General features: G+C 47.2%; 1 long non-coding RNA gene across 2 annotated transcripts; it reads left to right on the top strand.

The window, feature by feature from the left end:
* The first annotated feature begins 10,966 nt into the window (after positions 1-10,966).
* Positions 10,967-26,488, top strand: LOC116271295. Of its 2 annotated transcripts, none has more exons than XR_004179790.1 (4): positions 10,967-11,253; positions 12,568-12,822; positions 24,553-24,634; positions 25,670-26,488. It is a non-coding gene; the product is annotated as an uncharacterized LOC116271295 (long non-coding RNA). The 2 variants fall into 2 exon arrangements; XR_004179789.1 differs by having other exon boundaries at positions 24,550-24,634.
* Positions 26,489-26,608: the final 120 nt, after the last annotated feature.

Genomic DNA, 26,608 nt, shown 5'->3' with positions numbered 1-26,608 from the left:
CCGCCGCCGCGCATGCGCCCCAGTCGAAGCCGTCATTGAGGTTCGCCGCCCCCTAGGGGAAGGGAGGTGGGTGTGGGCGACGGAAGTTGACGTCACCCACAGTCGCCATGTTGGTTGAGAGTAAAGGGATGGTTCTGCAGGCCTGGGCGGACTTATTTGATGAGGGCAAAGTGCTTTCGGGGAATCTGGTGGATGTAAATGTATGGGTTTATAGCTGGGGAAACTTAATTGCCAGGAGGCGAGACTGAGAGTGTCACACAGGGATTGGGCTTGACCTTAGACATCTTGACGCTCAAACCAGGATTCTAGCAGTTGAGTTATTCAGTTTCACATTAATCCACAAGCAGATGGGACTTTTCTCTCTGTTTCTTCCCTTCCTCCCTACGCTGTTACCTTCTTAGCTGCCCTTCTCACTTTTTTCTCTTTCCCTCTTTCAGTAAAAATGGTAGCAAGAAGAGAAGAAAATGGGCATACTTATGGAGAATTGAAAAGCAAAAAAATGATTAAGATACATTCAAGAAGGCCGGGAATGGTGGCTTACACCTGTAATCCCAGCACTTTGGGGGGCAGAGGCGGGCGGATCACCCGAGGTCGGGAGTTCAAGACCAGCCTGACCAAGATGGAGAAACCCTGTCTCTGCTTTAAAAAAAAAAAAAAAATTAGCAAGGCATGGTATCCCAGCTACTAGGGAGGCTGAGGCAGGAGAATCACTTGAACCCTGGAGGCAGAGGTTGCGTGTAGTGAGCAAAGATCGCGCCATTGCACTCCAGCCTGGGCGACAAGAGCGAAATTCCGTCTCAAAAAAAAAAAAAAAAAAAGATAAATTCAGGAGAGTGATTTCTGTGAGGGAAGAAAGGGGATATGTTATGGGAGTAGCCCCAAAAGTGGGAGTTTGGGGGCTCACTCATGATCTTACCTGGGACTGGGGCAAATAAACCCTAACCCCTCTCCAGGTCTATTTTCTGATCTGTAAAATAAAAGGCTACACTCAATTATTTCTAAGGCCTTTTCCAGGTTTTATATTCTCTTGAATCCATGAAAACAGATTGTGGAAGATAAAGTGTTGAATTCCTTTCCTTCAGCTAAATATTGTGGCTATAGTAGATAGGGGCTCTGGGAATATTACCTCTCTACTTTTTAATTCTTCATCTATAAAATGTAGATAGCAATAGTACTTCCTATGGTGAATATTAATATAGTACCCAACACTGTAAGTGCTCACTGAACATTATTATTATTGCTAACTTAGCAATATATTTACGGCTCAATTTTCAGGAAAAATCTTTTTGTGGATTATGCAACCACAGTGAACTTGTGGGCCCAGGAGCCTGTGCCATCTGTGTACATCCCCACTAGAGGAAAAGGAGGAGGAGCTAAAGATGCCTTAGTTGGAAATACCAAGGGGGAATGGTCTCTGTAGCAGGATTTACCCAAGGTAAAACCTGTGAGAGATCCAGCCTGATGGGGGTTTCCATATGTCTCAGAAACTCAGGTGTGGTCTCCCAGTGCCCCACCAAGAGGTGATTCAGCACAGGGAAGAGAACCACTAGGCTCACAGATCAACAACTTCCTGCTCCCCTGGGCTTTTCCCTTGATGTCCACACAACCGGCAGCCTTGCTCCATCAGGTAGATGAACTGGGATTGGCTGAGGCAGGTCAGGTGGCAAGTGTGGCATTGCTGATGTATTGCTTGCAGAACCGCAATCTATCAGTAAGGCATGTTGTCAACACAGCATGTTATTTCCTGCCTTATTGCACTCACCTTAAACGGAATTGCTATTGTTCAGTGATTGGACAGGGCTTTCCCTAGGGCTGGTTCCTGTTTGCTCCCAGTGACTTCCCTGCTTGCGATTCTTAATTGCTTAATTGTAAGAGGTGAGGAGGGAGGCTGCCTTGAAAAACACACCACAGTGCCTTCCTCTCCCCACTTCCCTCCAAAAAAATCCTACCCAAAACCAACAGAAGCAGTGCAAACACACACCCTTAAAAAATGCTGGGCCATGAAGCTGTGCTCATAAGTCACTGGGTTGGTGTATAATTGAAGATACATAGTTTTGGGAGGATTTCCCCCAGTTTTAATTTAAGACTTGCCAGGCTAGGTGTGATGGCTCACACCCATAATCCTAGCACTTTGGGAGGCCAAGGAGGGGTGTCTCACTTGAGCCCAGGAGTTCGAGACCAGCCTGGCCAACATGGTGAAACTCTGTCCCTATTCAAAATATAAAAAGTTAGCCGGGTGTGGTGGCAAATGCCTGTAATCCTAGCTACTTGGGAGGCTGAGGCAGGAGAATTGCTTGGATCCAGGAGGCAGAGTTTGCAGTGAGCTGAGATAACACCACTGTACTCCAGCCTGGGTGACAGAGCAAGACTCCATCTCAGAAAAAAAAAAAAAAAAAAAGACTTGCCAGTTCATATTTGGTCAGCATTTCCCTTTAGGGAACTCTCAAGGTTTCCTGAGTGTAAGGAACAAGGAGAAAGAGAGAGAGAGAAGTCCCCTTTCAAGAACTCCCTTACTTCATGCTGTTTCTCACTCAACCACAACTTCCCTCGGTTAACCAGCCTTGCCTATCTGGCTGGCCTGACCAGCCAGGATAGTTGATGCCAGAGATGAAACCTTACGGATTCTGTATTCTAGACACTTTAGCTTTGTTTTTCCTTAACAATCTCGTAACAACCTCATGAGCCCATAAAATGGTGTGGAGAGAATCACTTATTCTTGCTTCTCATATTTTCAAGGACAGGAGGAGATTCCTATTCTATTTCCCAGTGGGGCCAGGTGTGGAGGAACATGTCTATCTAGCTTTCATCCCCCTTTTCCCCAAAGCAGGAGGAGGATTTCTCTGACTGGTAACTTTCTGAGAAGGTGCGGTGCTGGGTTGGACCATCCTATGCCCTGGTAATGGGCTGTCTGCAGTTGCTGTGTTAGTGACTGGGGGTAAAGTATTTTCACCTCAACCACATCCTCCAGTCTAGCTGTTGTCAGCAATGAAGATGACATTTTGATCTCTACCTGGCTGACATCTGCTTTTCTTCCTTAGTTCTGAACTCAGAAGGGGCAGAAAGAGTGTTTATTGGTCTCCTAAAACTCCAACAGTGATTGCTATTGTTTTTCTTCCTGTTTCAAAGATGAGGAAACCAGCCGGGGGTGGTGGCAGGTGCCTATAGTCTCAGTTACTTGGAAGGCTGGGGTGGGAGGATTGTTTAAGCCTGGGAGTTCAGGGTGTGCCTAGGCAACATAGGGATATCCTGTCTCTTACCTGGCCCCCCCACAAAAAAAGTAAATTAAGGGGAAAAAAAGAGGAAACAGAAGAATAGAGAAGTTCTGGAATGTTCCACAGAGCTAGTCAGTGAAGTGGTAGAAATAGCCATTTGAATCCAGGCAATCTGACTGTATCCAAGCAGCTTGGCTTCAAAATGCATTTTAAAACCTTGTTTTCTTTCCTTCTTTCTCCCTAGTCTCAAGATACAACTTTGAGACAAGCTGTATATGTGTTTCCTGTCATGTTGACATACAGCCTCAGAATGGACTGTGAACCTCCACTCCCTATTCTTCCCCATTCCATGCTCCCATGCCATATGCACATTTATTTACCCAAACGCTTGTCAAGCACACACCATGCTCACTTATCTGGTCATGTATTTCCTTAGAAGCTTCAGGGGCTGGATCTTTTGTGTGTGTGTGTGATGGAGTCTTGCTCTGTCTCCCAGGCTGGAGTGCAGTGGCGTGATCTTGGCTCATTGCAACCTCTGCCTCCTGGGTTCAAGCAATTCTCCTATCTCAGCCTCCCAAGTAGCTGGGATTACAGGCGCGCACCACCACACCCAGCTAATTTTTGTATTTTTAGTATAGACGGGGTTTCGCCATATTGGCCAGTCTGGTCTCAAACTCCTGACCTTAAGCGATCTGCCCACCTCGGCCTCTCAAAGTGCTGGGATTACAGGCATGAGCCATTGTGCCCATCCAGGGGCTGGATCTTGACATGGACCTTATACCTCCAGAATTATCTCCCCAGTCAAGGCTGAAATTTACTCCTGGCTACACTCACTCACGTTTACTCACGCTCACGCACTAGAAATTAACTGCAAGACTGGCTGCAGTTCATTTGCAACCTGGTCAGGCCCAGTGATGGCACTGGCCCCTTCACCAAAGGGAACAATAATTCAAGATAAGCTGTTGGAGTGGATCGCACCACTGACCCCTCCTAGCCCCCTTCCTCTCCATTCCAAACCCCTCTCTCTTTAAAAACCCCTGCATTCCCTCCATAAATTGAAGGGTGGAAATTTTTGGAAAGAATCTTGCCCACTCCTTCTCTTATTAGCATGGATGATAAAATCTCCTTATCACACTTTGCTCTTGTTATTCTGGCATTTTTGTACCAGTGGCGAGTAGACCCTTTGCTGGTTACATGAGTCTGCTGAGTGACCTTATGTGCTATGCCATAATGACAGCAGCAGCAAGCTTGGATATGCAGCCAGCCCCTTCTTCTGCCCTCATGCAAAGGTAAGCAAGAGGAGATCACATGGTCTCATGACCAACCCCTTAGTCTTGGACCCTCCTTGCCGTGGGATGCTATCAAAACCAAACAGACCTGCACAGGGAATGTTGCTCGGCACGCCCAACCAATCAGATCAGCAGACGAAGATGCTTCCTGGCCAGCAGTGTCTACGTTGGTATGTCTTCCTGCGTTCTGTGTTTTTGGTACAGTCACATGTAGGGCCTTTGAGCAAGAAATGGTAATATGATCATTCTTCAACTACACACACAAGGTTTTAATAAATTTGCAAACTGTTCAACCTCTCTCATCCCCTGTCAACAGTCCAAGCCACCATCATCTCTCTGACAACCATGAGGTCTCCCCATAGTCTTTTTGGCCTCTCTGTAAATGTCAAGAGCTACAACAAATATGAGATTCAGATAAATTATTTACAAATATTGATGCTGCAGCCAGAGTGATCTTCTCAAATTGCAAATCTCATCTGTCAGACCCTTACTTAGGGTAAGGGTCCAAGAGCTTTCCCTCAAGGTCAGAATAAAATCCAAAGCCCTTGCCTTGAGTGGCAGCCCTTGCCAGACCTGCCTCCTGCCTGCCCTACCTCTGCTCCTCTCTGCACTGGGCCCAGCTCACACCATGGCAGGGCATTTGCACTCACTGTTCCTTCCTCCTGTTTTATTTATTTATTTATTTATTGAAATGGAGTCTCATTCTGTCCCCCAAGGCTGAAGTGCAGTGGTGTGATCTCGGCTCACTCTAACCTCTGCCTCCTGGCTTCGAGCAGTTCTTGGGTCTCAACCTCCTGAGTAGCTGGGAGCACAGGCGTGCGCTACCACTCCCAGCTAATTTTTAGTAGAAATGGGGTTTCACCATGTTGGCCAGGCTGGTCTCAACCTCCTGACCGCAGGTGATCCACCTGCCTCGGCCTGCCAAAGTGCTGGAATTACAGGTGTGAGCCACTGCACCCGGCCACTTCCTCCTATTTTCTTTTTTTTTTTTTTTTTTCTGAGACAGAGTCTCGCTCTGTCGCCCAGGCTGGAGTGCAGTGGTGTGATCTTGGCTCACTACCTCTGCCTCCTGGATTCAACAATTCTCCTGCCTCAGCCTCCCAAGTAGCTGGGATTACAGGCATGAGCCACCGTGCCTGACCGAGCCCTATTTTCATTTAGTTAACTCCTCACCCTCCAAAGCTCCATTAAAGAGTTATCTTGTCAAGAATTCATTCACTGGTCTCTCTAATGAGCCAAGTCTCCTGCTGCAGGCTCCTGGCACTGTGGCCCTGTCACTCGTGGCACCAGGGCCAGTTTTATGTGTGCTTGAGTGATGGGATTGACTCAGGTCCACCTCTAGCATCAGACTGTCAACTCTATGGGGGCAGTGATCTGAGGCTGAACTGAGCTTGACGTATTCCAGGAACAGAGGACAGGGCAGGATGCAGCCCTCCAGAAACACGCAGAGACAGGATGAGACCAGACTCTCCAGAATGTATGTGGTGGGCCTGTTACAGATTTTGTATTTTATCTTAAGTATAATGAGGAAAAAAAAAGCCTTCTCAGGTTTTGTTTTGTTTTGAGACAGGGACTTGCTCTGTTGCCCAGGCTAGAGTATGGTGGTGCCATCATAGCTCATTGCAGCCTCAAACTCCTGGGCTCAAGTGATCCTCCTGCCTCAGCCTCTCAGTCTGAGTACCTGGGACTACAGATGAACATGACCGCACTTGACTAATTTTTAAATTTTTTGTAGAGATGGGGTCCTACTATGTTGCCCAGGCTGGTCTGGACTCCTAGGCTCAAGCAACCCTTCTGCCTTGGCCTCCCAAAGTTCTGTAATTGTAGGAGTGAGCTGCTGCCCCTGGCATTCCCAGGTTAAGCAGTGAATGCATCATCTAATTTATGCTGTAAGATCTGTCTCCCTTTTCTGGGGAAAAAGCGTGGTGGAGGCCAGAGTAGACTGGGAAGAACATAGGTGCATATATATATATATATATGTTTATGTAGAATATCTTCCATACTACAACAATTCCATCCAATCCCCTTTCTCAAACATGGAGGGGCTGGGTTTCCTCTCGGCATGGTAGCCAGTTCCAAGTAAGACTGTTTCCCCAGCGAGCGTTCCATGAAAAAGGAAGTGGAAGCTTCCTTCTACTTCTAGCAAGAACACTTGCTGGGGAAATAGTCTTACTTGGAACCTGGCTACCATGCCGAGAGGAAGCCTAGCCCCTTCATGTTTTGTTTTGTTTTTGTTTTTGTTTTTGAGATGGAGTCTCGCTCTGTCACCTAGGCTGGAGTGCAGTGGCGCGATCTCTGCTCACTGCAAGCTCCGTCTCCCGGGTTCACACCATTCTCCTGCCTCAGCCTCCTGAGTAGCTGGGACTACAAGCACCTGCCACCACACCCGGCTAATTTTGTTTTTGTCTTTTTAGTAGAGACGGGGTTTCACTGTGTTAGCCAGGATGGTCTTGATCTCCTGAACCTCATGATCTGCCCCCCTTCATGTTTGAGAAAGGGGATTGGATGCAATTGCTGTGGTATGGAAGATATTATATATATATATATTTTTTTTCTTCGCGGTGGCAGTATTGGTCTAGGTACCAGAGGATGGGGGCTTGGACCAGGGAAGTTGCAGTGGGGAGGGAGTGGAGGAATCTGAGAGCTATTTTGGAGGAAGAATCTTTCCACTCAAGTGTGGAAGGCGTGCTTCTCCTTAGCTGCAGGAAAAGCTCAATGCGTCTGCTGCTTCTAGTCTTTCATTCTCTCCCTTTATATAGTTCCTTTGCATTTTTATTATCCATGTATTGAAACTCCTCTGACATTGATTCAAACTGCTACAACTGCCACAATACCGAGAGGAGCTATTTATAACACGCAGTCATCTTAGGTGGGAACACAGCTCTCTGCCAAGTGCTACTACAGAGATTGCCGGCTGTCTGCCAGCTCCCAAATGCTTCTAATTCAAAGCATTTTCCCATCACCCTCTACAGCTAGGATTTCTCAACAGGGGCACAATTGACATTTTGGGTGAGATAATTCTTTGTTGTAGGGGCCCGTCTTGTGAATTGTAGAATGTTTAGCAGAATCCTATCCTCTACCCACTAGATGCCAATAACAACCACTCTCCTACACCCAGTGTGACAAGAAAAACGTCACCAGATACTGTCTAATGTCAAAACTGTCCCCAGTTGAAAATGACTGGTCTACAGAGATAATTCAGAGAAAGCCCTGCCCCTAGGGCTGAGCTAATAATTCAGCATTTAGCCAGGTGCAGTGGCTCATGCCTGTAATCCCAGCACTTGGGGAGGCTGAGGTGGGTGGATTGCTTGAGCCCAGAGGTTCAAGACCAGCATAGGGCACACAGCAAGACCTCCCATCTCTGCAAAAGATCTTAAAAAATTAGGCTGAGCACGGTGGCTCATGGCTGTAATCCCAGCACTTTGGGAGGCCAAGGCGGGCGGATCACCTGAGGTCAGGAGTTCGAGACCCACCCGGCCAACATTGTGAAACCCTGTCTTTACTAAAAATACAAAAATTAGCCGAGCATGGTGGTGTGCACCTGTAATCCCAGCTTCTCGGGAGGCTGAGGCAGGAGAAATACTTGAACCTGGGAGGTGGAGGCAGCAGTGAGCCAAGATCATACCACTGTACTCCAGCATGGGTGAGAGAGCAAGACTCTTCTCAACAAACAAGAAAAAAGAAAAAAAAGCCAGGCATAGTGGTGTTAGCTACTTGGGAGGCTATGGTAGGGGGATGGATTGAGCCTGGGAAGTTGAGATTGCAGTGAGCCATAATTGCACCACTGCACTCCAGGCTGGGTAATAGAGTAAGACCCTATCTCAAGGAAAAAAAAAAAAACAGGGAGAGAATTCAGCATCCTCTTTCTACATACTCCATGGGGGACACACACATCAAATCTAATGAAGGCTTAATTAGTTAAGGGTTTGTGGTTGGTTGTGTGTCCACCAGAGTGACTGGGGCATCGGCCCACTGTCTCTCACTGCTTCTCATCGGCTCATCAATAGAACACGTTCTTGCCAGGCCTACCTGTCTTTAAAACCCAGCCCACTTCTCACTTCTTCCATGAAACCTCCTTGTCCTACTCAACTTCCTGTGGCTGGTTAGGACAATTGAATAATTGATTACTTAATTGATTGATTCATTCATTCAACAAATATTTACTGAGCACCTACTAAGTGCCAAGCACTATTCTAAGTTCCGGGAATGTAACACTAAACAAAGCAATGTCTGCTCTCATCAGCTTACATATGAGGGGGGAAGGCAGGCAATGAATGGATGAACAAGTGAATAAATGTTACAGTGTCAGTGAGCAACTGCTGGCAAATCTTCCCTCTAACAGCCCCAAGCCTCAGGCTGCAGAGGCGCTTGGAGGTGACTCTTCACTATAAGGCCCTGTCTGACCCACCCTCTTTAATTTACAGAAGAGGAACCCAAGAGCAAGAGGGGAAGTGCCGTGCCCACGGTTCCATGGTTGTCTTTTCCTACAGTGTAACCCAGTGCAGACACCTCTTCAAGCACAGGCTCACTGAAACTGTGTCTAGGGAAGGGCCACTCCACCTCCTCCATATTCCCTGTACTCACTTGTCTGGCCAGCTGCCCTGGGTCCTGCCTCCCTGTAGCTGCCTCCACAGCAGCAATGCACTGGGGCAGAGGCAGGAAGACCCCTCAGGAAGGTTGTGGGACAGGTGATCGGTCACCAGATATGGGAGGCCAGCCGGGTGACCTCTTGGGACCACCTGACCCTGTGATACCATCAGCTTGGCATCGGACCTCAGGGGTGGGGCGGGCTTACAGGAAACCAGGCCTGTTCTATTCCTCGTCTGTGTTAGGTAGTTTCCAAAGATGGTCCTCAGCAATTCCTTCCTTTCTGCATGTGTGTGCTTCTCTTTAAGAATCTGGGCTGGCCTTGTGACCTCATTGACTAACAGAATTCAGTGGAAGTGATGTTCCAGGACTTCCAAGATCAATGCTTAGGAAGATGAAAGCTTCGACTTCCTTTTTCTTGGAACACTTGGTGGTGAAATAGTCTTACTTGGAACCTGGCTACCATGCCAAGAGGAAGCCCAGGCCCTTCATGTTTGAAAGAGGGGACTGAATGGAATTGCTGTGGTGTGGAAGATATTCTATATAAACATATATATATACACACACACACATATACACCTATATTCATTGCTTTTCCAAAACTTCCTGCATGCCTAATCCTGTACAAGGAACTAGGCTATGCACCAAACACTTAGAACAGTAGGTGTTCAGCAAATACTGATTGACTGACTCTACATGAATGATCTCATTTAGCCCCAACAAACAATTCTATGAAGTAGGCATTATGCCCGTTTTACAGATTAAGAAACAGAGGCTTAGAGAGATTAATTAACTTGACTGCAGTCCCCACCACTGGAAAGGGACTGAGCCAGGACTGTCACAGCAGGTGTGCAATATTGAAGACTTCCCTGCACAATTAGAGGGGCAGAGGCATGCCTTGGCTCCCCTTGAACTCTCCCACTCCCAAACTCATACCAGGCTAGTTTAGAGACTTGCCCAGGATCAATAATTGGGCCTTCTTGACTTAAAGAGCTCCAGGACAAGATGGCACAAATGGCCTTTCCATATTACAGGATTGCGGGACACACACAGTGAGGAGGGTGCTCCTTCTACTTGACCATGGGCTCTTGGTTCTCTGAAATAATAGGAGAGACCATTTGCACACGTTGTTACAAAACTCTTGCATACCAGACTGGGCAACATAGCAAGACCCTATCTCTGTAAACCATAAAATAACTACCTGGGCATGGTGGTGGGTGCCTGTAGTCCCAGCTACTTGGGAGGCTGAGGTGGGAGGATCACTTGAGCCCAGGATTTCAAGGCTGCAGTGAGCCATGATCAGGCCACTGCACTTCAGCCTGGGTGACAGAGCAAGACCCTGTCTTTAAAAAAAAAAAAAAGAAAAACAACTGCATGCACTGAAAGACACGGTTGGCCAGGCAATTCCTCCCTCTAACAGCCCCAGGTCTCAGGCTGCAGAGGCGCTTGGAGATGACTCTTCACTATAAGGTCCTGTCTGACCCACTCTCTTTAATTTACAGAAGAGGAAACCAACAGCAAGAGGGGAAGTGCGTTGCCCACAGTTCCATGGTTGTCCTTCCCTACAGTGTAACCCAGTGCAGACACCTCTTCAAGCACAGGCTCACTGAAACTGTGTCTAGGGAAGGGCCACTCCACCTCCTCCATATTCCCTGTACTCACTTGTCTGGCCAGCTGCCCTGGGTCCTGCCTCCCTGTAGCTCCCTCCACAGCAGCAATGCACTAGGGCAGAGGCAGGAAGACCCCTCAGGAAGGTTGTGGGACAGGTGATCGGTCACCAGATATGGGAGGCCAGCCGGGTGACCTCTTGGGACCACCTGACCCTGTGATACCATCAGCTTGGCATCGGACCTCAGGGGTGGGGTGGGCTTACCAGTCAAAAATAACTCGCAGTTTCCGGAAGAATGTGTATCTTGCAAGAAGCCCTGGAATCCACTGCCGGGCACAGAATGTTGGTCAGGGTTCCCTTTGTTTGGCAGTGTGGAGCCAAACAAACTTGACCCCTCCCTCTTGGACTTTGCTTGACTTTCCTTTCACCACCTGTTACCTCATTTCATTCCGAATTCCTGTTGGTTTCTGCGCTGGAATCCCTGGTTTTCCTCAAGTGTGGAAAACACAGCACTGATGAGATACCAGTTGCTTTTCAGCGGTAAACTGCCAGACTGGTAAGAAATCGTGACTGTTGTGTATTTATTTTTATAGTTCTCTTCGTTTTGGTGAGAAATACTGGGCTTCTAGTTAGTATAGCAATAAACTGTTTCTCTTATATTTAGCTCTACTTATTTATGTATTTATTTATTTTTTAATACAGATAACTCTTGTTTGTTTATTTTAGAGACAGAGTCTTGCTCTGTCGCCCAGGCTGGAGTTCAGTGGTGTGATCTCGGCTCACTGCAGCCTTGAACTAACTCCTGGGCTCAGGCGATTCTCCTACCTCAGCCTCCTGAGTAGCTGGGACTACAGGTGTGCACCACTACACCTGGCTAATTAAAAAAAATGTATGGGCCCTTGACGTCAGTGCCCTGCTTGGGTCTCTTCCAAGCGTACTTTCCTTTCCTGTTCTAAAACCTTTTAAATAAACTTCCACTCCTGCTCTGAATTTTTTTTTTTTTTTTTTAGAGATGAGGTCTTGCTATGTTGCCCAGGTTGCTCTCAAATTTCTGACCTGAAGAGATCCTCCAGCCTGGGCTTCCCAAAGTGTTGGGATTACAGGCATGAGCCACTGTACCTGGCCTACATTTAACTTTAAAAAGTGAGTTGAAGAAAAAAATAACTGAGTCATATTTCAGGTGACGTGTAGGTACGTCCAAAATCATGAAGGGGATGTAAATGACTCAGCGTGGGAAATTCTCAGTTGGTGCCTCAGGACCCAGGACTCTGTCCCTGGGGTTGGGGTTGCTAGCAGCTGCAGGTCTTTGGGGAAGCCCGTGTAGGGTCTAAGACCACCGAGCTTGCGACCGAGTCCTGGCCCCTCCGCTCCTGTTGCTGCGCGGCCTTCACTGCTTCCGGGGCAGGCTTCCCCGTTTCTGCAAGGCGGAGGGTCCCCCGCCCTTCCTGCGGAGACTCTCGCTTTTTTTAAAACAAAAATTTTATGTTACTTTTTAACTTTTAAGTTCTGGGATACATGTACAGAACGTGCAGGCTCGTTACATAGGTATACGTGTGCCATAGTGGTTTGCTGCACCTATCAACCCGTCATCTAGGTTTTAAACTCCTCATGCATTAGGTATTTGTCCTAATACTCCCCCTCCCCTTACCCCCACCCACCGACAGGACCCGGTGTGTGATGTTCCCCTCCCTGTGTCCATGTGTTCCCATTGTTCAACTCCAACCTCTGGACATTCGCTTTTTCACCCTCCTGCCAGCTTTGCTGCTTAGACCTGCACACAGAGTGCAGCGGGAAACTGTTTCAGCTCTCACACATACCTATCAAGCATTTATTGAGCTCCTGCTAACACAGACACTCTTGCTCTCTCTAGGAACTGCTCCCGGTTCAGGGCTCCTTGAGTCCGTGGCGCCACCTGCTGTTCCCGCGGCGCCAGCGCAGCCTGCGAGGCCGTCCCAGCTCTTTCCACTCGAGCGTGAGGGAGACTCCGTGGCCACCCGCGGCACGCAGAGCTTCTGGGAGCCGGTGGCAAGGCCGAATTGGGATGCAAACCAAATGCACGTGGGTGACTGGCAGAAAAAGCCTCCCACAGATGGGAGGGATTTCGGAGGGAACCGAAAGAAAGTTGGTAAGCACCCACAGCCCCGAGCTTGGCTTTCTTTTTCTCTCTGACAAAAAAGCTCGGAAGGACACTTCCAGGCAACCAGGGGCGACTGGGTCTGCTGCTACCCGCGCTGCTTCCTCGAATGTGGAGAGAGCAGCTGGGGAGGTGGGGGAGTGCATCAGAAGCTCAGTAAAACGCAACGGGGACTTTGCACCTTCTTTTTGCTGCTTCAAGTGGAAGGAAGGTGATCAGATGTCAGAGTGGGGAGGGCGACTTCCTCCATCCCTACCCCCGCCCTCAGGTGACATGAGGGAAATTACTCCCCAAAGCTGTCTTTCTTAGCACTGTCTGGTGATGACTTCAGAACTTCTCAGCATCTAGAACGACAACCTTAGCATGTCAGTCTGCCTGGGTCTGCCACCTCCCAAGGCCCAGAAGTGACACCCAAGGGCACAGGGCATCTCCACTTAGCTGTTCTCAGCTTTGATGTGCCCGAATTAAAGGGGCAGGGTGGGCCGGTGCGGTGTCTCACGCCTGTAATCCCAGCACTTTGGGAGACTGGTTGGGGGGGGCGGATCACGAGGTCAGGAGTTTGAGACCAGCCTGGCCAACACAGTGAAACCCTGTCTCTACTAAAAATACAAAAATTAGCCAGACATGGTGGCACGCGCCTGTAGTCCCAGCTACCCGGGAGGCCGAGGAAAGAGAATCACTTGAACCCGGAAGGTGGAGGTTGTGGTGAGCGGAGATCGGACACTGCACTCTAGCCTGGGCGATAGAAGGAGACTCGACCTCAAAAAAAAAAAAAAAAAAAAAAGGTGGGGGCAGAGTGTTAAAATACAGTGGCTCAGGTTCCATCCACCCTATTAGATTGTGGCTTACTGGGTTTGGAGTGGAACTCCTGGCATGGATATTTTTAACAGGAACCCCAGGTGTTCCTGGTGCTCCATAGGTTGAGAACTCTTGCTCTGGCTTCCAAGGCACGCGCTTTGTCCAACATTCTTCCAAGTGCAGTGCAAAATAAGAGTCACTGTGAACTCACAGCGCTCTTGGGCTAGATTCTGTGCTCCTTGCTTTACAAGAATTCTCATTTAATGCTCCCAGGAATGCTTTGATGGGCATCATTTTCATGTGCATTTTGAAGAACAGGGAAGCCTGGGCAACATGGCGAAACCCTGTCTCTACCAAAAATACAAAAACTAGCCAGACATGGTGGTGCATGCCTGTAGTCCCAGCTACTTGGGAGGCTGAGGGGTGAAGATCACTGGAGCCCAGAAGGTCGAGGCTGCAGTGACCCGAGATTGAGTCACTGTACTCTCCAGCCTGGGCAACAGAGCAAGACCCTGTCTTGAAAAAAAAAAAAATGGGGAGACAAAGGCTTAGAGAACTTACTTGACTTTTCCAATGCCCGTAAATGGCAGGGATGGGATTTGAATTCAGTTCAGTCTGATTTCAAGCACATGTTCCCCTTTTTTTCTAACTCTTTCACAGTGTAACAAGTCTCTTTACTCAGCTGAAATAGACATCAATGATGTATTTGGGCATAATGATTTTTTTTTCTAATTTGACTTTAAGTTCTGAGATACATGTGCAGGACGTGAAGGTTTGTTACACAGGTATACATGTGCCATGGTGGTTTGCTGCACCTATCAACCTGTCATCTAGGTTTTAAGCCCTGCATACATTAGGTGTTTGTCCTAATACTCTCCCTCCCCTTACCCCCCACTGCCTGACAGGCCCGGGTGTGTGATGTTCCCCTCCCTGTGTCCATGTGTTCTCATTGCTCAACTCCCACTTATGAGTGAGCACATGCAGTGTTTGGTTTTCTGTTCCTGTGTTAGTTTGCTGAGAATGATGGTTTCCAACTTTATCCATGTCTCTGCAAAGGACATGATCTGACTTTTTTTTATGGCTGCATAGTATTCCATGGTGTATACGTGCCACATTTTCTTTATCCAGTCTATCATTGATGGGTATTTGGGATGGTTCCAAGTTTTTGCTATTGTAAATAGTGCTGCAATAAACATACGTGTGCATGTGTCTTTATGGCAGAATGATTTATAATCCTTTGGGTATATACCCGGTAATGGGATTGCTTGGGTCAAATGGTATTTCTGGTTCTAGATCCTTGAGGAATCACCACACTGTCTTCCACAATGGTTGAACTAATTTACACTCTCACCAACAGTGTAAAAGTGTTCCTATTTCTCCACATCCTCTCCAGCATCTGTTGTTTCCCGACTTTTTAATGATCACCATTCTAACTGGTGTGAGATGGTATCTCATTGTGGTTTTGATTTGCATTTCTCTAATGACCAGTGATGATGAGCTTTTTAAAATATGTTTTAAAATGTTTTCTTTTGAGAAATGTCTGTTCATATCCTTTGTCCAATTTTTAATAGGGTTGTTTGTTTTTTCTTATAAATTTGTTTCAGTTCCTTATAGATTATGGATATTAGACCTTTGCCAGATGGATAGATTGCAAAAATTTTCCCCCATGCTGTTGGTTGCGTGTTCATTCTGATGATAGTTTCTTTTGCTGTACAGAAGCTTTTTAGTTTAATTAGCTCCCATTTGTCAATTTTGGCTTTTGTTGCAATTGCTTTTGGTATTTTAGTCATGAAGTCTTTGCCCATGCCTATGTCCTGAATGGTATTGCCTAGGTTTTCTTCCAGGGTTTTTATGGTTTTAGGTTTTACATTTAAGTCTTTAGTCCATCTTGAGTTAATTTTTGTATAAGGTGTAAGGAAGGGATCCAGTTTCAGTCTTCTGCATATGGCTAGCCAGTTTTCCCAGCACCATTTATTAAATAGGGAATACTTTCCCCATTGCTTGCAGGTTTGTTGAAGATTAGATGGTTATAGATGTGTGGTATTATTTCTGAGGCCTCTGTTCTGTTCCATTGGTCTATATATCTGTTTTGGTATCAATAGCCTTGTAGTATAGTTTGAAGTCAGGTAGCATGAGGGCATAATGATTTTTAAATTAATTTCTAAAATAGGCAACACAGGGCTGGGCGTGGTGGCTCACGCCTGTAATCTTAGCACTTTGGGAGGCCGAGGCGGGTGGATCACAAGGTCAGGAGATCGAGATCATCCTGGCCAACATGGTGAAACCCTGTCTTGACTGAAAATACAAAAGAAATTAGCTGGGTGTGGTGGCCAGGTGCCTATAATCCCAGCTACTCAGGAGGTTGAGGCACAAGAATCGCTTGAACCCAGGAGGTGGAGGTTGCAGTGAGCTGAGATCGTGCCACTGCACTCCGGCCTGGTGACAGAGTGAGAATTCATCTCAAAAAAAAAAAAAAAAAATTACATAAGTATTAAAATACATTCGTAACAATGTGAATATACTTAACGTTACCAAACTGTACAGTTGAAAGTGGTAAAGATTATATATTTTATGTTTTTTTAATACCACAATTTTTGAAAAGGCATTCAGTGGAAGGGTGCCCACAGATGGTAGGGATTTTGGAAGGAACTGAAAGAAAGTTGGTAAGCACCCACAGCCCCAAGCCTGACCTTTTTTGCTCTATAACATAAAAGCTTGCAAGGGCACTCACCCTGTGCCCCGCTTATTCAGTTAATCACTTAATTGATCATGCTGTCATCTTTTTCTGCCTAACTCCCCGAAGTAGGTGCCATTATTATTCACTACTTTGAGATGAAGAAAGTAAGGCACAGAGAGGCTGAGCAACTCGTCAGGGTCACACAGCTCCTGACTGGCAGATTGTGAGTCCGGGAGGTTTGGCTCCAGGAGCTGCCCTCCTTTCCACTCTCTGCTGCCTCCGAGACCTTTTCTCTTTGTCTTGGGAAGTCAGGGAGGGAAAGCTGGGCCATGTTTACTTTAATTCAACATAAAACAATAACATTTGATCTAGCAGAAGTGTATTGTGTTTGAGTTCCGGCTCTGCTAATAATTAGCTGTTACAACCTTGGGACAGTTACTTAATGTTTTTGTTTATCATCCATACAACGGGAACAATGACACTGGTTTCACAGGGCTGTTGTGCGGCTGGGTGAACCGGCATGCAGGAGGAACTTGGCTCACTGCAGCCTTGACTTCCAAGAGGTCGCCAATTCCATTTGCCACAAATGGGCCAGGTCCTCAGAGTATGGAGCCCGGAAGCGCAGCACAGACCCCACCCAAGAGCTTGTCAGAAATGCACAGTGCTGGCTGGGCGCGGTGGCTCACCCCTGTAATGGGAGGCTGAGGCGGGCGGATCTCCTGAGCTCAGGTGTTCAAGACCACCCTGGGCAACATGGTGAAACCCCGTCTCTACTGAAGTACAAAAAATTAGTTGGGCGTGGTGATACTCGCCTGTAGTCCCAGCTACTCGGAAGGCTGAGGCACGAGAATCGCTTGAGCCCCCGGAGGTGGAGGTTGCGGTAAGGCGAGCTCGCACCACTGCACTCCAGCTTGGGCTACAGAGCGAAGACTCCGTCTCAAAGAACAAAAACACCATCCTGGCTAACATGGTGAAACCCCGTCTCTACTAAAAAAAATAACAACAACAAAAAAAAACTAGCCGGGCGATGTGGCAGACGCCTGTAGTCCCAGCTACTCGGGAGGCTGAGGCAGGAGAATGGCGTGAACCCGGGAGGCGGAGCTTGCAGTGAGCTGAGATCCGGCCACTGCACTCCAGCCTGGGCGACAGAGCAAGACTCCGTCTCAAAAAAAAATAAATAAATAAAAATAAAGAACAAAAACAAAAACAAACAAAAAAGAAATGCACAGTGCCAGACCCCATCCTAAACCAGCGGAATCAGAATCTGCATTTTCACAAGGTGCCCAGGTGAGGCGTAAGCGTGCTACAGCCCGAGAAGCCCTTCTCTACAGCAGTGGATTCAATCACCTTCCACTAGTACCCCCTGCCCAGTTATGCCCGTAGTGTGGGGTTGGGGCTGGGCAGCCCAATTTTACCAGCTGCTTCAGCCTATTCCGAGGTGTGGGGATCCAGCTACAAGAAAGAGCAGAGATAAAAGAAGGAAGCAGTTTCATCACTTTTGATGTGACAAAGAGGACACGTTTTTGGCTGGAGTTCTCGGACTCTGTCATCTTTTTCTGGATTCTCCTTCCGTCCTGACTCAACTTGGCATTTTGAGAAATGAAACTTAAGCTGCTCAGGAAGGGTGGCTGGAGACAACAGTGCCACCTTGTGGCAGCAGCCTGGCATTACCGTCCTGGAAGGCGACTGTCTAAATGGAAAGCACTGTGATAATAGGGCAGTCATAGAGAAATCTCAGTGAGCCTTTATTATATGCCAGACGCCATGCCAAGTCTTCTTCATGGATTTGTTTATTTAAAACTCACAAGAGTAAGAAGTAGGTACTATTATTATTCCCAGTGTTACAGGCCTGGAGGAACGGAACTTGAGAGAGAGGGAGCTATGCTCATGAGCTCTGGGTAGTGAGGGCTGGAGCTGGAGCCAACTTGGGCAGTCTGGCTTTAAAGTCCATGATTCCAACACTTTTTCTTTTTTTTTTTTTTGAGACGGGGGCCTCACTCTGTCGCCCAGGTTGGAGTACAGTGGTGCAGTCTCGGCTCACTGCTACCTCTGCCTCCCAGGTTCAAGCGACTCTCCTGCCTCAGCCTACTGAGTAACTAGGATTTACAGGCACGTGCCACCATTCCTGGCTAATTTTTGTATTTTTAACAGAGATGGGGATTTCACCATGTTGGCCAGGCTGGTCTCGAACTCCTGACCTCAAGTGATCAACCTGCTTCGGCCTCCCAAAGTGTTGAAATTACAGGTGTGAGCCACCAAGCCTGGCCTGATTCTAACCTTTGGATATATTTCCTTTGTAATAAAAGAAGGACCCCTTTCTGGTGGGGATCCCCAGATTTTAGACTCTTTAGACCTGTGCTGTTTTACTGACTGGAAGCAGGAAGCCCTGGATGGGGACCCAGGGACCTGGGCTCTGGTGTTAGCTCCCTTCTCTCCTACCCAGGCAAGTCCCGGGCAGTCATTCAGTTTCTTTTTCTGAGTTTGTATGTGGGAGATAATAATATTTAACCTGTTTGCCTTATAGCATCTTTGCAAGAATCCATGGAAAACACACAATTGGAATTAAAATTGTATAGCAGTGGGAAAGACAAGGTAGTGTCTGATATTCTTAGCAAATAAAAGGGTAAAAAGATGTGATTTTCCCCGATACCTCAAACCAACTGCACTTGAATTAATGTAGAAACAGAAAACCAAATACCCCATGTTCTCACTTACAAGTGGGAGCAAAATATTGGGTACATAGGACATAAAGAAGGAAACAATAGACACTGGGGACTCTAAAGGGTAGAGGGAGGGAGAGGCAAGGGTTGGAAAACTACTTTTTGGGTCCTATGCTTATTTCCTAGGTGACAACAGAATCAACCGTACCTTAAACTTCAGCATCGTGCAATATACCCATGTAACAAACCTGCACGTATATCCTCTGCATCTAAAATAAAAGATGAAATTAAAAAAGAAAAGAAGAGATGTGGCCAGGCATGGTGGTTCACGCCCGTAATCCCAGTACTTTGGGAGGCTGGGGCGAGTGGATCACCTGAGGTCAGGAGTTTGAGACCAGCCTGGCCAACATGGTGAAACCCCATCTCTACTAAAGATGCAGAAAATTAGCCAGGCATGGTGGTGGGTGCCTGTAATCCCAGCTACTCAGGAGGCTGAGGCAGGAGAATCGCTGGAACCTGGGACGTGGAGGTTATAGTGATCTGAGATCATGCCACTGCACTCCAGCCTGAGGAACAAGAGGAAACTCCTTCTCAAAAAAAAAAAAAAAAAAAAAAAAGAGAAGAGACGTGATTGTGCTAGGTTAACAATAAACCCTAAACTCTCAGCACTTCAAAAGAACAGAGTGTCTTCCTCACCCCATGCTGTGTGTCCACTGCAGGTCCACCAGGGCCTCTGCTTGTCTTAGTCACTCAGAGGCCTCGGGTGACAGAGACTCCATCTCAGCACATGCTTCTGTGACCCAGCAGACAGTAAAAAGAGGATGGGGACCACGGACTGACCTATCTGCTTCTGCCTAAAAGTGACACATGTCACTTTCACTCATATTTCATGGGCCAAAGCAGATCACATGGCCGAGCACGCGCTCAAGTGGGTGGAGAGGTGCAGCCCCACCATGTGCCCAGAAAGAGAACTGAGCATCTGAGACCTTTCTTTCTTCTTTTCTGCTTTCCCCCTTCCCTTCTTCCTGCTTTCCTTCCCTTCTTATTTACTAAGTGCCTACTATTTAGATGATGTATCCTTACTGGGATTATCATTTGTTATTTAAAACATTTAAATAATAAATTTAATTTTTTTTGTTATTTATTATTTACTTTTTTTTTTTTTGAGATGGAGTCTTGCTGTGTCACCCAAGCCGGAGTGCAGTGGCACGATCTCAGCTCACAGCAACCTCTGCCTCCCAGGTCCAAGCAATTCTCCAGCCTCAGCCTCCTGAGTAGCTAGGGTTACAGGCATGTACCACTGTGCCAAGCTAATTTTTATATTTTCAGTAGAGATGGGGTTTTGCCATGCTGGCCAAGCTGGTCTCAAACTCCTGAGCTCAGGTGATCCATCCACCTCGGCCTCCCAAAGTCCTGGGATCATGGATGTGAACTACTGTGCCTGGCCTGTTTTTATTTTCTCAAGATGGGGGTCTTGCTCTGTTGCCCAACCTAGAGTGTAGTGGCTATTCACAGATACTATCATAGCTCACTGCATAGCTCACTGCAGAACCTGGGTTTACTGATGCACACCACTGCACCCAGCCTCACTGGGATTATAAAATAAGACAAAACTCCAGTCCTCAAGGCTCACATGATCTCATGGCAAAGTCAGAAAAGCTGACCGAGGTCAGCACAAGCTGATATGTGAACACAGATATGAGGCAGCTCACCCAGCTTGGGGTGAAGCTAAGGAAGGCTTCCTGGAGGAAGTCCCCAAGGAAGATAGGAACAAGCCTGGTGAGAGGCAGGGGAACCTGAATAGTGCGGCTCATGCCTGTAATCTGAGCTACTAAGAAGGCGGAGGTGGGAGGATATCTGGAAGCCAGGTGTTCAAGACCAGCCCAGGCAACATAGCAAGACCCTTAAAAAAAAAAAAAAAAAAAAGATGCAGGGAGATCATGCAGGGAGTGGAAAGAGCAGAAGATGTAAATGTCTGCAGGAGAGCTCTGTGGCCAGCAGTAAGATGTTCTGCAGGCCTGAGGAATGTTGGGGAGGGTGGTGCGAGGATGAGCAGGCACAGCAGGAAGTGGGACCAGACCACTTAAGGCTTGGGGGCCATTGGAGAGTGGATTTTGTGAGAAGGCCATGGGGGCCATAGAGAGGCTGGTTAAGCTTTTTTTTTTTTTTTTTTTTTTCCTATTTAGCCTTGACTTGAAACTCATAAATTTGTTTTTTCTGAGACAGGGTCTCACTATATTGCCCAGGCTGAACTCAAACTCCTGGGCTCAAGCCATCCTCCTGCCTCAGTCTCCCAGGGTACTACAGGTGTGAGCCACCATGCCCGCCTGCCAAAGAAAGGTTTTAAGCAGGACATTAACACAGTGAGGTCCTCTCTCTGTAGGGTGGGTTGGAGGGGAAAGGATTGAGAACAGAGAGACAGCAGTTTGAGAGGCTGAGGCAGGTGGATCACTTGAGGTCAGGAGTTTGAGAACAGCCTGGCCAACATAGTGAGATCCCATCTCTACTAAAAATACAAAAATTAGCTGGGCATGGTGGTGTGTGCCTGTAATCCCAGCTACTCAGGAGGCTGAGGCAGGAGAATCACTTGAACCCGGGAGGCAGAGGTTGCAGTGAGCCGAGATGGCACCACTGCATTCCAGCCTGGGCAACAAGAGCGAAACTCCATCTCAAAAAAAAAAAAAAAAAAAAAAAAAGAAAGGAAAGATAGAATGCTGATGCCATAGCTAGAGGGAGATGACAGAGCCTGAAACGCAGGTAATGTTTGGGAACATAGAGAGGATAAAATTGATCAGAGAAGTGATATGATGCAGAGGCAGCCTATAGGACTTGGTTTTTATGGAAAGTGGGAGTAACACTGAACCTTAAAAATGTCTGGGTTTCAAATGGCGTGGAATGGCTGAGGTCTATTATTCATTCAGGATACTTATTAATGTCTATCATGGGTTCTTTCTAGGTGCTTGGAATACACAGGTGATAAAAAAGACCAAAAAAAAAAAGGAAGGAGACAATTCCCTGCCCTTGTGAGCTTGATATTCCAGTGGGGAGCAGGCAGTAAATACCAAATCTAAATACGTACATTATAGAGTATATTAAAAAGTAGACCACATTGGGGGAAAGGCAGGGAAAGAATGGTCGGGAGAGTTGGGAAGGGAGGGGTGTCAATATTTTAAGTAAGGCAGTTAGAAAAGATCTCATTGAGGACGGGCTGAGTGGCTCACACCTGTAATTCCAGCACTTTGGGAGGTCAAGGCAGGAGGATTGCTTGAGCTCAGGAGTTCAAAACCAGCCTGGGCAACATAGTGAGATATTGTCCCCACAAATAAAAACAATTAGCCAGGGTGGTGGTGCACACCTGTGGTCCCAGATACTTGGGAGTCTGAGAAGGGAGGATCATTTGAGCCCAGGAGTTTGAGGCTGCAGTGAGCTATGATTGTGCCACTGCACTCCAGCCTGGGCAACAGAGTTCAGAAAAAAAAGAACAAAAAGAAAAGAAAAGATCTAATTGAGAGGTGACATTTGAGAAGCATCTTCAAGGAGGCAGGAGTAATGGAGAGGGTGTGTTCTCTGCTCCAGAGGCTAGACTGAGGGAGGAGGCAGGCGGCGTGCACACCAGTTCCCAGGAGAGATGTTTCCCTTAGGTGGCCTTCCGTGACATCCACCACACACTTATGCTTCCATCTCACTTTCCAGGACTCACATACACGACCATCTCTGTCTCCAGGGAAGACTGGGCCATGCAGGGAGGGGAGATGGATGCCAAGCCAGGCGTCTGCTGCCTCAGAAGGTGACAGTTGAGCTGGGTGTTGGTGAATGAATGCACAGGCTTATTTCAGTGAGTAGAGATGATGAGGGGCATTCCAGGCAGAGGAAACGGAACGTAAAGGCAGAAAGGAGTGGAAAAGAATGTCTGGGAGAATACACGCTGGATGGAGTGACTGGAAGAGTGTGTGTGTGTGTGTGTGTGTGGGCGGGGGCGGGGGTAAGGGTGAAGCAGACACAGAGGTCGCAGAATCAGATGCTCTCAGAGTTGAGGCAGGAAGTGAATGAAGCGGACAGAGATTAAGCAACAGGGAACTGTGGAGACTGTGGCATCTTGGTGTGCCCAGCTCCCGTCTGAAGTGGGTAGCTGTGATTTTGCTTCAAGTCATGTAAGAATATAGGACCAAGGGGGCTGGATAGTCTAATTTCTTCTGAGCAGCCAGGAATCTAGATTTTTATATAAAATCCTCCAGTTTTAACTAATTAAACATTTTAAGCATGCTAAGTGAACATGTCGGTAGCTTGGACATGGCCCATAGACAGCTGGTTTGTGTGGGGTAATATAGAACATAAGGGGGTGGACCCACAGTTTGTTGCTGGAATCAAGCTCAATAAAATATTTCAAAGGGCAACAGGGGCAAGTTGAAAAGAAGGAGGCTAGTTAGCCAGTTAAGACTGATCACTTTGTCTCAGGGTTTCGTTCTAAGCTTTGTTGGTTTAGAAATTATGGGGAGGGGGGAGGGGGGAGGGATTGCATTGGGAGTTATACCTGATGTAAATGACGAGTTGATGGGTGCTGACGAGTTGATAGGTGCAGCACACCAACATGGCACAAGTTTATATATGTAACAAACCTGCACGTTATGCACGTGTACCCTAGAACTTAAAGTATAATAATAATAAAAAATTAAAAAAAAAAAAAAAGAAATTCTGCCAGGTGCAGTGGCTCAGGCCAGGGGTGGTGGCTCACGTTTGTAATCCCAACACTTTGGAAGGCTGAGGCGGGCCTATCACTTGAGGTTAGGAGTTCAAGACCTGCTTGGCCAACATGGTGAAATCCCATCTCTACTATAAATGCAAAAATTAGCCAAGTATGGTGGCATGTGCCTGTAGTCCCGCTACTTGGGAGGCAGAGGTTAGAGAATCGTCTGAACCCAGGAGGCAGAGGTTACAGTAAGCTGAGATCGCACTATTGCACTCCAGCCTGGGCAACAGAATGAGACTGTCTCCAAACAAACAAACAAACAAACGAAACAGAAATTCTGCTTTTCTTTTCTCAATACTGACATGAGCAGACTCAGTAGCACTGGCTTACACTAACTATCAGCCTGGATGGGCTAGGTTCTGCTCCAGTAACAAATAATCTCCAAACCTCAGCAGCTTCACACAACAAAACTGTATTTCTTGCTCATTCTGTACGTTTAGCAGAGGTCAGCAGAGGGACTCCTTTCATCGTTGTGCCCTGGGATCCAGGCTGATAGAGTCTCCATTTCAACCATTACACAGGAAGGAAAAGAACTGTAGCAAATCCCTCACTGTCTCTTTCTCCCTAGAAGAGACCCATGTTGTTCCATTCCCTTTTCATTGACAAAAGCAAGTCACATGGAAAGCAAGTCACATGGACTCAACTAATTTCAAAGGAGTGGAAATGCAATCCTAGTAGGTTCTTGGGAGGAGAGAAGAGCTGGAATATTTGGGGTCAGCCCTAATTACTACGTTGCCAGCCATGCTTACAGGAGGTGGGTGGAGAAACCATGAGACATGTAACAGATCGAGCTCAGACTCCTGTGCTCCTTGACGGGCACATTTCCTCCTTGTCAGCAGCCCTTTCTGGGAGGCACAGCCAGGTGGACCACACCATCCTCATGGTCGGCGGCATCCCCTGAGCTTCCAGCTCTACTCTAAGGTAAGTGCCTAGGTCAGTTCCCTACACCCTCTGCTCCCTGATCCTGGACAGTGTCTAAGACCACACAGACTCCTGTGTTTCTGCCCCATCTTCCTAAGTTGCCCTACACACATTCCCTTTGGACAAAGATTGTTCTGTCAGTTGTTTATGTCTTTCTTTTAAAAAAAATTGAGAAAGGGTCTTGCTCTGTCATCCAGGCTGTAGTGCAGTGGCACAAACACGGCTCACTGCAGCCTGGACCCTCCTGGGATTAAAAGGTCCTCCTGCCTCAACCTCCCAAGAAGCTGGGACTATGGGTGCACACCACCATGCTCAGCTAATTTTTTGATTTTTTTTTTTTTTTTTGGTAAAGATAGGGTCTCACCTTGTTGCCCAGGCTGGTCTGGAACTCCTGGGCTCAAGTAATCCTCTCAAAGTGCTGGGATTATAGGCGTGAGCTACCGTGCCCAGCCTGTTTATATCTTTCTAGATCCATTCGCAACCAGACAACACTGTGGTTGTTTTGATTGGATTTGGGATATTCTAGAGACTCATCGATTTTTTATATATAAGCACTTTTTTTTTTTTTTTTTTTTTTTGAGACAGAGTCTCGCTCTGTCACCCAAGATGGAGTACAGTGGCGCGATTTCAGCTCACTGCAAGCTCCGCCTGCCGGGTTCATACCATTCTCCTGCCTCGGCTTCGCCAGTAGCTGGGACTACACGCACCCACCACCACGCCCAGCTAATTTTTTCTATTTTTAGTAGAGACGGGGTTTCACCTTGTTAGCCAGGATGGCCTCAATCTGCTGACCTCGTGATCCGCCTGCCTCAGCCTCCCAAAGTGCTGGGATTACAGGCGTGAGCCTCGGCACCCTGCCATAAGCACTTCTTGGTCATGAGTGATATCCTCTTTTTTCTTTTGTTTTTTCATCCAGTGACTTGTAAATTAGAATGAGCAATGTCTTCAGGTGTTTAAACCTGATTCTTATTTTTTGCCTTTTCCCCCCCTCATTTTACTTTCAAACTTTGACTTTTCCTTTGTAATCCCCTGCAGCCTGATTCTTCCAACCATGGCCCTCATATTGAATTCACCATCCTCTCTCATCCTGCACTTAAGCCCTGTGATGGGCTAACTCGTGTCTTTCCAAAATCTGTTTGTGGAAGTCCTAACCCCCAGTACCTCAAAATGGGACTGTGTTTGGACACAGGGCCTTTAAGGAGGTGATTAAGGCAAATGAGGTCATGTGGGTGAGCCCTAATGCGATACGACTGCTGTTCCCATAAGAAGAGATTAGGACGCTGAGAAGCGCAGAGGAAAGGCCACATGAGGACACAGGGAGAAGATGGCATCCACGAGCCAAGGAGAGAGGCCTCAGAAGAAACCGGTCTGGCTGATTTTGGCCTTCCAGCCCCCAGAACTGGAGGAAAATAAATTTCTGTTGCTTAAGTCACCCAGTCTGTAGTAATTTGTTGTGGCTGTCCCAGCAAACCAATATAAGCCTCCCTCCCTCCCAAAAAATGACCTTAATCCAGATTAAGTATATACAGTGAAGGCTCCTATTGAAAAAATGGGATCTAGGTGGACAAGTGTTACTGCAATGTTGAGGCCTGGGAGGAGCACATGCCTTCCCAATGATCACCTTGGAGTGCAGTGGTGAGTTCTAATGGTGTTTTGCAAGTGTGGTATATACACCGGTGGTACAGAAAATGAGGTTAACGGATGAGCATGATGTATACAGTTGGCCCTCTCTATATTTGTGAGTTCTGCATCTGTGGCTTCAACCAACCAGGAATTGCACTGTACTAATTTTATTTAGATTAATTAATTAATTTTTGAGACAGGATCTTGCTGTGTCACCCAGGCTAGAGTGCAGTAGCACGATCTTGGCTCACTGCAACCTCCGCCTGTTAGACTCAGGTGATCCTCTCACCTCAGCTTCCCGAGTAGCTGGGACTACAGGCGGGAGTCAACAAGCCTGGCTAATTTTTTGTA

Source organism: Papio anubis, chromosome 18 (genome assembly GCF_008728515.1).
Source record: "Papio anubis isolate 15944 chromosome 18, Panubis1.0, whole genome shotgun sequence".
Lineage (NCBI taxonomy): Eukaryota > Metazoa > Chordata > Mammalia > Primates > Cercopithecidae > Papio > Papio anubis.
This window is presented reverse-complemented; position numbering and strand designations above follow the sequence as displayed.